The 9604-nt window shown below is 42.5% G+C and overlaps 1 long non-coding RNA gene across 1 annotated transcript in view; it reads left to right on the forward strand.

Annotated features, from left to right (window-relative positions):
• The window catches only part of LOC100657403 (uncharacterized), a 28427-nt gene extending 19381 nt beyond the window's left edge, over positions 1-9046 (forward strand). The window contains exons 6-7 of the long non-coding RNA XR_010321161.1: positions 1210-1460; positions 1765-9046. This is a non-coding gene — a long non-coding RNA (uncharacterized LOC100657403). The remainder of the gene's footprint in view (positions 1-1209; positions 1461-1764) is intronic.
• Positions 9047-9604: the final 558 nt, after the last annotated feature.

Below are 9604 nucleotides of genomic sequence, written 5' to 3' on the forward strand. Positions count from 1 at the left end.
AGATCCTTATCATCAGTTCACTGAGGAATAAAAACTTGTGCCTGGTTTACAGATGATTCTGTGTGATATGCAGGCATCATTTGAAAGTAGACAGCAGCAGCACTACAGCCCTTTTCTGGGAGCTCCCTGAAGGACAGTGGTGAAGGGAAATCCTCCCAATGGACAGAACTTCCAGCAGTCACCTGGCTTTTCACTTTGCTTGGATGGAAAAATGGCCAGATATGTGATTGTATACTGATTCATGGGCGGTGGGCAATGATTTGGCTGGATGGCCCAGGACTTGGAAGGAATGTCATTGGAAAACTGGAGACAAGCAGACATTGGGAAGAAGTATGTGGATAGGCTTCTCTGAAAGGGCTAAAGAAGTGAATATATTTGTGTCTCATGTGTCTCAGCAGAGGAGGATTTTAACAATTGAGTGGATAGGATGTCGCATTCTGTGGAAACCAGTTATCCTAATTCCCCAGCTACTCCTGTCATTGCTTAGTGGGCTCATGAACAAAGTGGCTATGGTGGCAGGGGTGGAGGTTAGGCATGAGCTCAGCAACATGGATTTCCACTCACCAAGGCTGACTTGACTACAGCCAGTGTTTAGTGCCCAATCTGCCAGCAGCAGAGACCAGCACTGAGTCCCTGATACTGCACTATTTCTCGAGGTGATCAGCCAGCAACCTGGTGTCAAGTTGATTACATTGGACTGCTTCCATCATGGAAAGGGCAGCGTTTTGTTCTTACTGTAATAGACAGTTACTCTGGATTTGGATTTGCCTTCCCTACACGCCATGCTTTTACCAAAACTACAATCCGTGGACTTACGGAATGCCTTATCCACAGTCCTGGCATCCCACACAGCATTGCTTCAGATCAAGGGACTCACTTCACAGCAAATGAAGCGCAGCAATGGGCCCATGCTCATGAAATTCATTGGTTATCATGTTCCCCATCATCCTGAAGCAACTGTCTTGATAAAATGATGGAATGGCCTTCTAAAGACACAATTACGGTACCAGCTTGGTGGCAATACCTTGCAGGGTTGGGGCACTGTTCTCCAGGAGGCTGTATATGCTCGAAACGAGCATCCAATATATGGTGCTAGTTCTCCCATAGGTAGGATTCACGTGTTTAGGAATCAAGGGGTGGAAATGGGAGTGGCTTCACTCATTATTACACCTACTGACCCACTCACAAAATTTTTGCTTCTCGAACTAGATGGTGCCTGGCTACAATTGATGACTGCCCTGACAGGGAAAACAACAGAGAATCCCTGATGGAGCAGGAGAACAGTGGGACGCAGACCTCAAATTCTTGTAAAAAGACCAGACTTAATGGTCTGACTGAGACTAAAGGAACCCCGGAGGTCATGGTCCCTGGGCCTTCTGTTAGTCCAAGACTGGAACCATTCCAAAAACCAACACTTCAGACAGGGATTGGACTGGACTATAAGACAGAAAATGATACTGGTGAGGAGTGAACTTCTTGGCTCAAGTAGGCACATGAGACTATGTGGGCAGCTCCTGTCAGGAGGCAAGAATAGAAGGCAGAGGGGGACAGGAACAGGTTGAATGGACTTGGGGAATACAGGGTGAAGAGAAGGAGTGTGCTGCCTCATTGGGGGAGAGCAGCTAGAAGTACATAGCAAGGTGTATGTAAGTTTTTTTGTGTGAGAGACTGACTTGATTTGTAAACTTTCACTTAAAACACAATAAATTTTTTTTTTTTTTTTTTTGCTTCTTGTTCCTGTGACCTTATGCTCTGTGGGTCTAGAGGTCATTTATTCCAAAGGGAGGAATACTCTCACCTGAAGATACATCACTGACTCCATTGAACTGGAAGTTAAGAATGCCTCCTGGCCACTTTGGACTCCTTATACCTCTGGATCAACAAGAAAAGAAGGGAGTTACAATATGGGCTGAGTGATTGATCCTGATTACCAAGAGGAAATCTGATTGATATTACATAAAGGAGGTAAAGAAGAGTATGTCTGGAATGTAGGAGATCCCCTAGGGTGTCTCTTAGTAATATCATGCCCTGTAATTAAAGTTAATGGAGAACTACAACTACCCACTACTTTTTTGTTGTTGTTGTTATTGTACTTTAAAAAAAAAAACAAAAACTTTTTTTTTTATTTTTTAGATGAAGGTTTATAGGACAGACTAGTTTCTTATTAAACAGTGAATACACACATTGTTCTATGACATTGGTTAACAACCCCATGACATGTCAGCACTCTGCCTTCTCAACCCTGGGTTCCCTATTACTGGCTTTGCTGTTCCCTCCTGCCTTCTAGTCCCTGTCCCGGGCTGGTGTGCCTCTTTAGTCTTGTTTTGTTCCATGGGTTTGTTCAATCCTAGGCTGAATGGTGAACCTCAGGAGTGACCTCATTACTGAGCTGAAAGGGTGTCCGGGGGCCATACTCTCAGGGTTTCTCCAGTCTTTGTCAGGCCAGCAAATCGGGTCTTTCTCCTTGAGTTAGAATTTTGTTCTACATTTTCCTCCAGCTCTGTCGGGGACCCTCTATTGTGATTCCTGTCAGAGCAGTCAGAGATGGTGAGCATTTCCTCCCGCATGTGTTGGCTGCTTGAATATCTTTGGTGAAGTCTCTGTTCATTTCCTTTGCCCGTTTTTTAATTGGATTATTTGTCTTTTAGTTGTAGAGGTGTTGGATTCTCTTGTAGATTTCAGAGATTAGACCTTTGTCTGATTTGTAATAGCCAATTTTTTCCCCCAGTCTGTAGGTTCTGTTTTGATGAAGTCTTTTGATGAGCATAAGTGTTTAATTTTTAGAAGATCCCAGTTATCTAGCTTATCCTCTGGAGCTTGTGTGTTGTTGGTTGTAGTTTCTATCCCGTTAATGCCGTGTATTAGGGCCTCTAGTGTTGATCCTATTTTTTCTCCTATGAACTTCATAGTTTTTGGCTTTATATTTAGGTCTTTGATTCGTTTTGAGTTAGTTTTTGTATATCACGTGAGGTATGGGTCCTGTTTCATTTTTTTGCCAGTGGATATCCAGTTTTGCCAGCACCATTTGTTAAAAAGACTGTCTTTTCCCCATTTGATGGACTTTGGGTCCTTGTCGAAGATCAGGTGACCATAGGTGGATGGATTTACATCTGGGTTCTCAATTTTGTTCCATTGGTCAATGTATCTGCCGTTGTACCAGTATCAGGCTGTTTTGAGTACAGCAGCTGTATAGTAGGCCCTGAGGTCAAGTAATGGGAGTCCTCCTACTTTATTTTTCTTCTTCAATAGTGCTTTATTTATCTGGGGCTTCTTCCCTTTCCATATAAAGTTAATGATAAGTTTTTCCATCTCTTTAAAGAATGTTGTTGGTATTTGGATCAGTATTTCATTGTATTTGTAAATCGTTTTTGGTATAATTGTTATTTTTACAATGTTGAGTCTCCCTATCCATGAGCTTGGTATATTTTTCAATTTATGTAGATCTCTTTTGGTTTCTTGCAGTAGTGTTTTTTATTTTTCTTTGCATGGGTCTTTAAAGTTGACTTTACTTTGAGGAGGCAGCCCTTCCCCAGTCATATTTTGAATGACTTCCAATCTGAAGGGATCATCTTCCAGCACTATATCAAACAATTTCCGTTGGTATTCATAAGGCTTTTACTGGCCAATATTTTTCACAAGTAGACTGCCGGGTCCTTTTTCCTGGTCTTAGTCTGGAACCTTCACTGAAACATGCCCACCAAAGCTTACCCTGCTGGTATTTGAAATACAGGTGGCAAAGCTTCCATCACAGTATGACAAACTGACAGAAATGTATAAAGATGATAGATAATAGTTAATGATGATAGATAAAGATTGATAAACATGATAGACAGAGAGATGGATATTTTTGTTAGGTAACGTCGAATTGGTTCTGACTCAGAGCAACGCCATGTACAACAGAGGAATGACTACCGGTCCTGTGCCATCCTTACAATCATTGTGTTTGAGCCCATTGTTGCAGCCACTGTGTCAGTCCATCTCATTGAGAGTCTTTCTCTTTTTTGCTGAACTTCTACTTTACCAAATATGATGTCCTTCTCCAGGGACTGATCTCTCCTGATAACATGTCCAAAGTATGTGAGACAAAATCTTGCCATCTTTGCTTCTAAGGAGCATTCTGGCTGTACTTCTTCCAAGACAGATTTGTTTGTTCTTCCGGCGGTCCGTGGTATATTCAATATTCTTCACCAACACCGTGATTCAAAGGCATCAATTTTTCTTGGTCTTCCTTACTCATTGTCCAGCTTTGCCATGCATATAGGGGAGCGATATAGATAGATACAGAGAGGTAGAGTGACATAGAAATAGAGGAAGAGATCTCTGCGTACCTACCTAGCTGCCTATCTATGTCCTTCCCTCCCTCCCTCAGTCCTATGTCTTGGCTTAACCCGATAACCCCTATTTTCTGCTTATCTTGACTTACACATGTTTCCATACAGTCATTTAACTAAAAATTTATGGCCTTCTGTAAGCAACATCCCATTCCTCATGGTAGGGAAAAAGGAACAGCTGTTCTCCATAGTAGAATTACAGTTAATAAATGTAGAAGGAATGATAAAGTACTCATTAGGCAAATCCCACAGTAATCACCGTTGTAGGCAAAAATCACCAATGTTTGCTACAATTACTGGTGAGCAACAGGGTATTTTCATAGACTGAAAGTGTCTCCCTATTGTTGTTAGGTGCTGTTGAGTTGGTTCCGACTCATAGCGACCCTATGCACAACAGAACAAAACACTGCCTGGTCCAGAGCCATCCTTACAATCATTGTTATGCTTGAGCTCATTGTTGCAGCCACTGTGTCAATCCACCTCGTTGAGGGCCTTCCTCTTTTCCACTGACCCTGTACTCTGCCAAGCATGATGTCCTTCTCCTGGGACTGATCCCTCCTGGCAACACGTCCAAAGTATGTAAGATGCAGTCTCGCCATCCTTGCTTCTAAGGGGCATTCTGTGTACTTCTTCTAAGACAGATTTGTTCGTTCTTTTGGCAGTCCATGGTATATTCAATATTCTTCACCAACACCACAATTCAAAAGCATCAATTCTTCAGTCTTCCTTATTCATTGCCCAGCTTTCACACACATATGATACGACTGAAAATACCACGGCTTGGGTCAAACGTACCTTAGTCTTCATGGTGACATCTTTATTTTTCAGCAGTTTAAAAAAGTCCTTTGTAGTAGATTTACCCAATGCGATGCATCGTTTGATTTCTTGACTGCTGCTTCCATGGCTGTTGATTGTGGATCCAAGTGAAAAGAAGTCCTTGACAACTTCAATCTTTTCTCCATTTATCATGATGTTGCTCACTGGTCCAGTTGTGAGGATTTTTATTTTCTTTATGTTGAGGTGCAATCCATACTGAAGGGTGTGGCCTTTGGTCTTCCTTAGTAAGTGCTTCAAGTCCTCTTCACTTTCAGCAATCAAGGTTGTGTTATCTTCGTAACGCAGGTTGTTAATGAGTCTTCCTCCAATCTTGATGCTCTGTTCTTGTTCGTATCGTCCAGGTTCTCAGGTTATTTGCTCAGCAAACAGATTGAATAGGTATGGTGAAAGGATACAACCCTGACGCACACCTTTCCTGACTTTAAACCAATAAGTATCCCCTTGTTCTGTCTGAATAGCTGCCTCTTGATCTATGTAAAGGCTCCTCATGTGCATAATTAAGTGTTCTGGAATACCCACTCTTCCCAATGTTATCCATAATTTGTTAGGATCCACACAGTTGAATACCTTTGCATAGTCAATAAAACACAGGTAAACATCCTTCTGGTATTCTCTGCTTTCAGCCAGGATCCATCTGACATCAGCAATAATATCCCTGGTTCCACGTCCTGTTCTGAAACCGGCCTGAATTTCTGGCAGTTCCCTGTCGATCTACTGCTGCAGCCGTTTTTGAATGATCTTCAGCAAAATTTTGCTTGCGTGTGATATTAATGATATTGTTCTATAATTTCCGCATTCGGTTGAATTACCTTTCTTGGGAATAGGCATAAATATGGATCTCTTCCAGTCAGTTGGCCAGGAAGCTGTCTTCCATATTTCTTGGCATAGATGAATAAGCACCTCCAGCGCTGCATCTGTTTGTTGAAACATCTCAATTGATATTCCACCAATTCCTGGAGCCTTGTTTTTCACCAATGCCTTCAGAGCAGCTTGGACTTCTTCCTTCAGTATCATTGGTTCCTGATCATATGCCACCTCTTGAAATGCTTGAACATCGACTACTTCTTTTTGGTATAATGACTCTGTGTATTTCTTCCATCTTCTTTTGATGCTTCCTCCATCATTTAATATTTTCCCCATAGAATCCTTGACTATTGCAACTGGAGGCTTGAATTTTTTCTTCAGTTCTTTCAGCTTGAGAAATGCCAAGCGTGTTCTTACCTTTTGGTTTCTATCTCCAGCTCTTTGCACGTCGTTATAATACTTTACTTTGTCTTCTGGAGCCTCCCTTTGAAATCTTCTGTTCGGTTCTTTTACTTCATCATTTCTTCCTTTTGCTTTAACTGCTCGACCTTTTGTGAGCAAGTTTCAGAGTCTCCTCTGACATCCATCTTGGTCTTTTCTTTCTTTCCTGTCTTTTCAGTGACCTCTTGCTTTCTTCATGGTTGTTGTCCTTGATGTCATTCCAGAACTCATCTGGTCTTCAGTCACCAGTGTTCAGTGGGTCAAATCTATTCTTGATATGGTCTCTAAATTCAGGTGGGATATACTCAGAGTCGTATTTTGGCTCTCGTGGACTGGCTCTGATTTTCTTCAGTTTCAGCTTGAACTTGCATATGAGCAATTGATGGTCTCTTCCACAGTCGGCCCCTGGCCTTTTTCTTACTGATGACATTGAGCTTTTCTATCGTCTCTTTCCACAGATGTAGTCCATTTGATTCCTGTGTGTTCCATCTGGCAAGGTCCATGTGTATAGTCGCCGTTTATGTTGGCGAAAGAAGGTATTTGCAATGAAGAAGTTGTTGGTGTTGCAAATCTGACATTTGATCTCCAGCATTGTTTCTATCACCAATGTCATATTTTCCAACTACTGATCCTTCTTTGTTTCCAACTTTCTCATTCCAATCACCATTAATTATTAATGCATCTTGATTGCATGTTCAATCAATTTCAGACTGCAGCAGCTGATAAAAATCTTCTATTTCTTCATCTTTGGCCCTAGTGGTTGGTGCATAAATTTGAATAATAGCTGTATTAGCTGGTCTTCCTTGTAGGCGTATGGATATTATCCTATCACTGACAGGGTTGTACTTCAGGATCGATCTTGAAATGTTCTTTTTGACGATGAATGCAACACCATTGCTCTTCAAGTTGTTATTCCCGGCATAGTAGACTATATGATTGTCTGATTTAAAATGGCCAATACCAGTCCATTTCAGCTCACTAATGCCCAGGATATCAATGTTTATGGGTTCCATTTCATTTTTGACGATTCTCAATTTTCCTAGATTCATGCTTCATACATTCAACTTTCCAATTATTAACGGTTGTTTGCAGCTGTTTCTTCTCATTTTGAGTCATGCCACATCAGCAAATGAAGTTCCTGAAAACTTTACTCCCTCCATGTCATTAAGGTCGACTCTACTTTGAGGAGGCAGCTCTTTCCCAGTCATCTTTTGAGTGCCTTCCAACGTGGTGGGCTCATCTTCCAGCACTATATCAGACAATGTTCCGCTGCTATTCATGAGGTTTTCACTGGCTAATGCTTTTCAGAACTAGACTGCCAGATCCTTCTTCCTAGTCTGTCTTAGTCTGGAAGCTTAGTCCAGCAAATACTTAACCTAAAATGGTGAACATTTAACGCTGAATCCAGCTAACTCAACCTGTGCAAGTTCCATCAGTATATGTGAGGAAGCAGTGTACAACCCACACGTGGTCAAAATCTTAAATGACTTAAAAGACACAGTGAAAAGTCAAGGAAAATAGCCAACCCAAAGCAGTCTATTTATTAACCAAGAAGCCCTTCCTGAGGTCCCGGGGCACCATGGGGAGGCTGGATAAGCCCCAGGCAGAGTCTTAAGGGAGGCCCAACCAAGGTGGGCTTCCCAACCCAGATAGCCGAGGCCCCCTTTCCAGAGCCGTGGACCGGACATCCAAATGCCAGAGGTGGTTTTTCTAACTTCTCCAACCGTAAGCTCAGCTCACCTTCACATTTTTTTTTTTACTAAGCAGAATATTAAGTTCATATGCTTTGGTTCTTATTTTTGTTTAACATTTATAGTACAATCCAGAGACATTAATGACATTCACTATGTTCTGTGACCATGACCACTCTCCATCTCCAGAGGTGTGTTGTCACCACAAATGGAACCCAGTGCCCCTTCAGGCACCACTCCTCATTTCTCCCGCCCCTCAGCCCCTGGCCACCACTCATACATTCTGATCTCTATGCATTTGCCTAAGGAGCCCTGGTGGCACAGTGGTTAAGTGCTCGGCTGCTCACCCAAAGGTTGTCATTTCAAACCCACCAGCTGGTCTGCTGGAGAAACGACCTGGGGATGTGCTCCCATAAAGCTTACACCCTAGAAAACCTGGGGGCAGGTCTACTGTGTCCCATGGGGTCAGAATGAGCTGGACTCAACTGAAGGCATCTAGTGACAACAACAATGCATTTCCCTCGTTCAGACATGCCATATAAGTGGGATGATATAGTATTTGTCCTTTTGAATCTGACTTATTTCACTTAGCATGTTTCAAGGTTCATCATATTGTGGCATGTATCAGGAATTCATTTCTCTTTATAGATATGTAATATTCCATTGTCTGGATAGACTATATTTTGTCTATCCATTCATTTGTTGGTGGACACTTGGGTTGTTGCCTCCGTTTGACTCGTGTGAATAATACTGCAATGAACATTCATGTAGAGGTATCTGAGTCCCTGATTTCATGTCCTCTGGTTCTATAGCCAGGAGTGGAATTTCTGGGTCATATGGTGACCAGTAATCTTGGTTGCTTTCTAAGAGATTCCTGAATTTCAAGCAAAAAGTGGGCACCATTTGGCTCTGGGAAGCTTTGAGCATTTTTTTTATTTTAATTAAGGCTCCATATTTGCATTTTCTTATACTTATAACTACCCCATCTTGGGGGTTGAGGCTGTTCAGTGGTAGACTTCTCGTCTTCCATGAGGAGACTCGGGTTCAATTTTCAGCCAATCCACCTCACGTGGAGCCACGACTCACGTTACTGTGATGCTGAACAGCTTTCAGCAGAGCTTCCAGACTAAGCCAGACTAGGAAGAAAGGCCTGGCGACCTACTTCGGAAAATCGGCCAATGAAAACCTATGGATCAAAGAAACCAATCTGAAACTGTCCATGGGAGTGGCCCAGGATCAGGCACCGTTTCGTTCCAGTGTGCATGGGGTCATCATGAGCCGGGGGCTGAGTCAGCAGCAGCAGCAAACAGCAAACAACAGCCCCATACTGGTTGTTCCTTCACACTTGGGGACATTAGAACTGTGCTCCACGGGGTTTTCTTGGTTGCCATCTGGACGGAAGGAGATCGCCAGCCCTTTCTTCTGAGGTGCTACTGGTTGGGTTCAAACTGCCAACCTTTTGGTTAGAAGTCAGTGCAGATTGTGCCACCCAAGGACCAG

The sequence above is a fragment of the Loxodonta africana genome, chromosome 3, assembly GCF_030014295.1.
Source record: "Loxodonta africana isolate mLoxAfr1 chromosome 3, mLoxAfr1.hap2, whole genome shotgun sequence".
NCBI classification, from domain to species: Eukaryota; Metazoa; Chordata; class Mammalia; order Proboscidea; family Elephantidae; genus Loxodonta; species Loxodonta africana.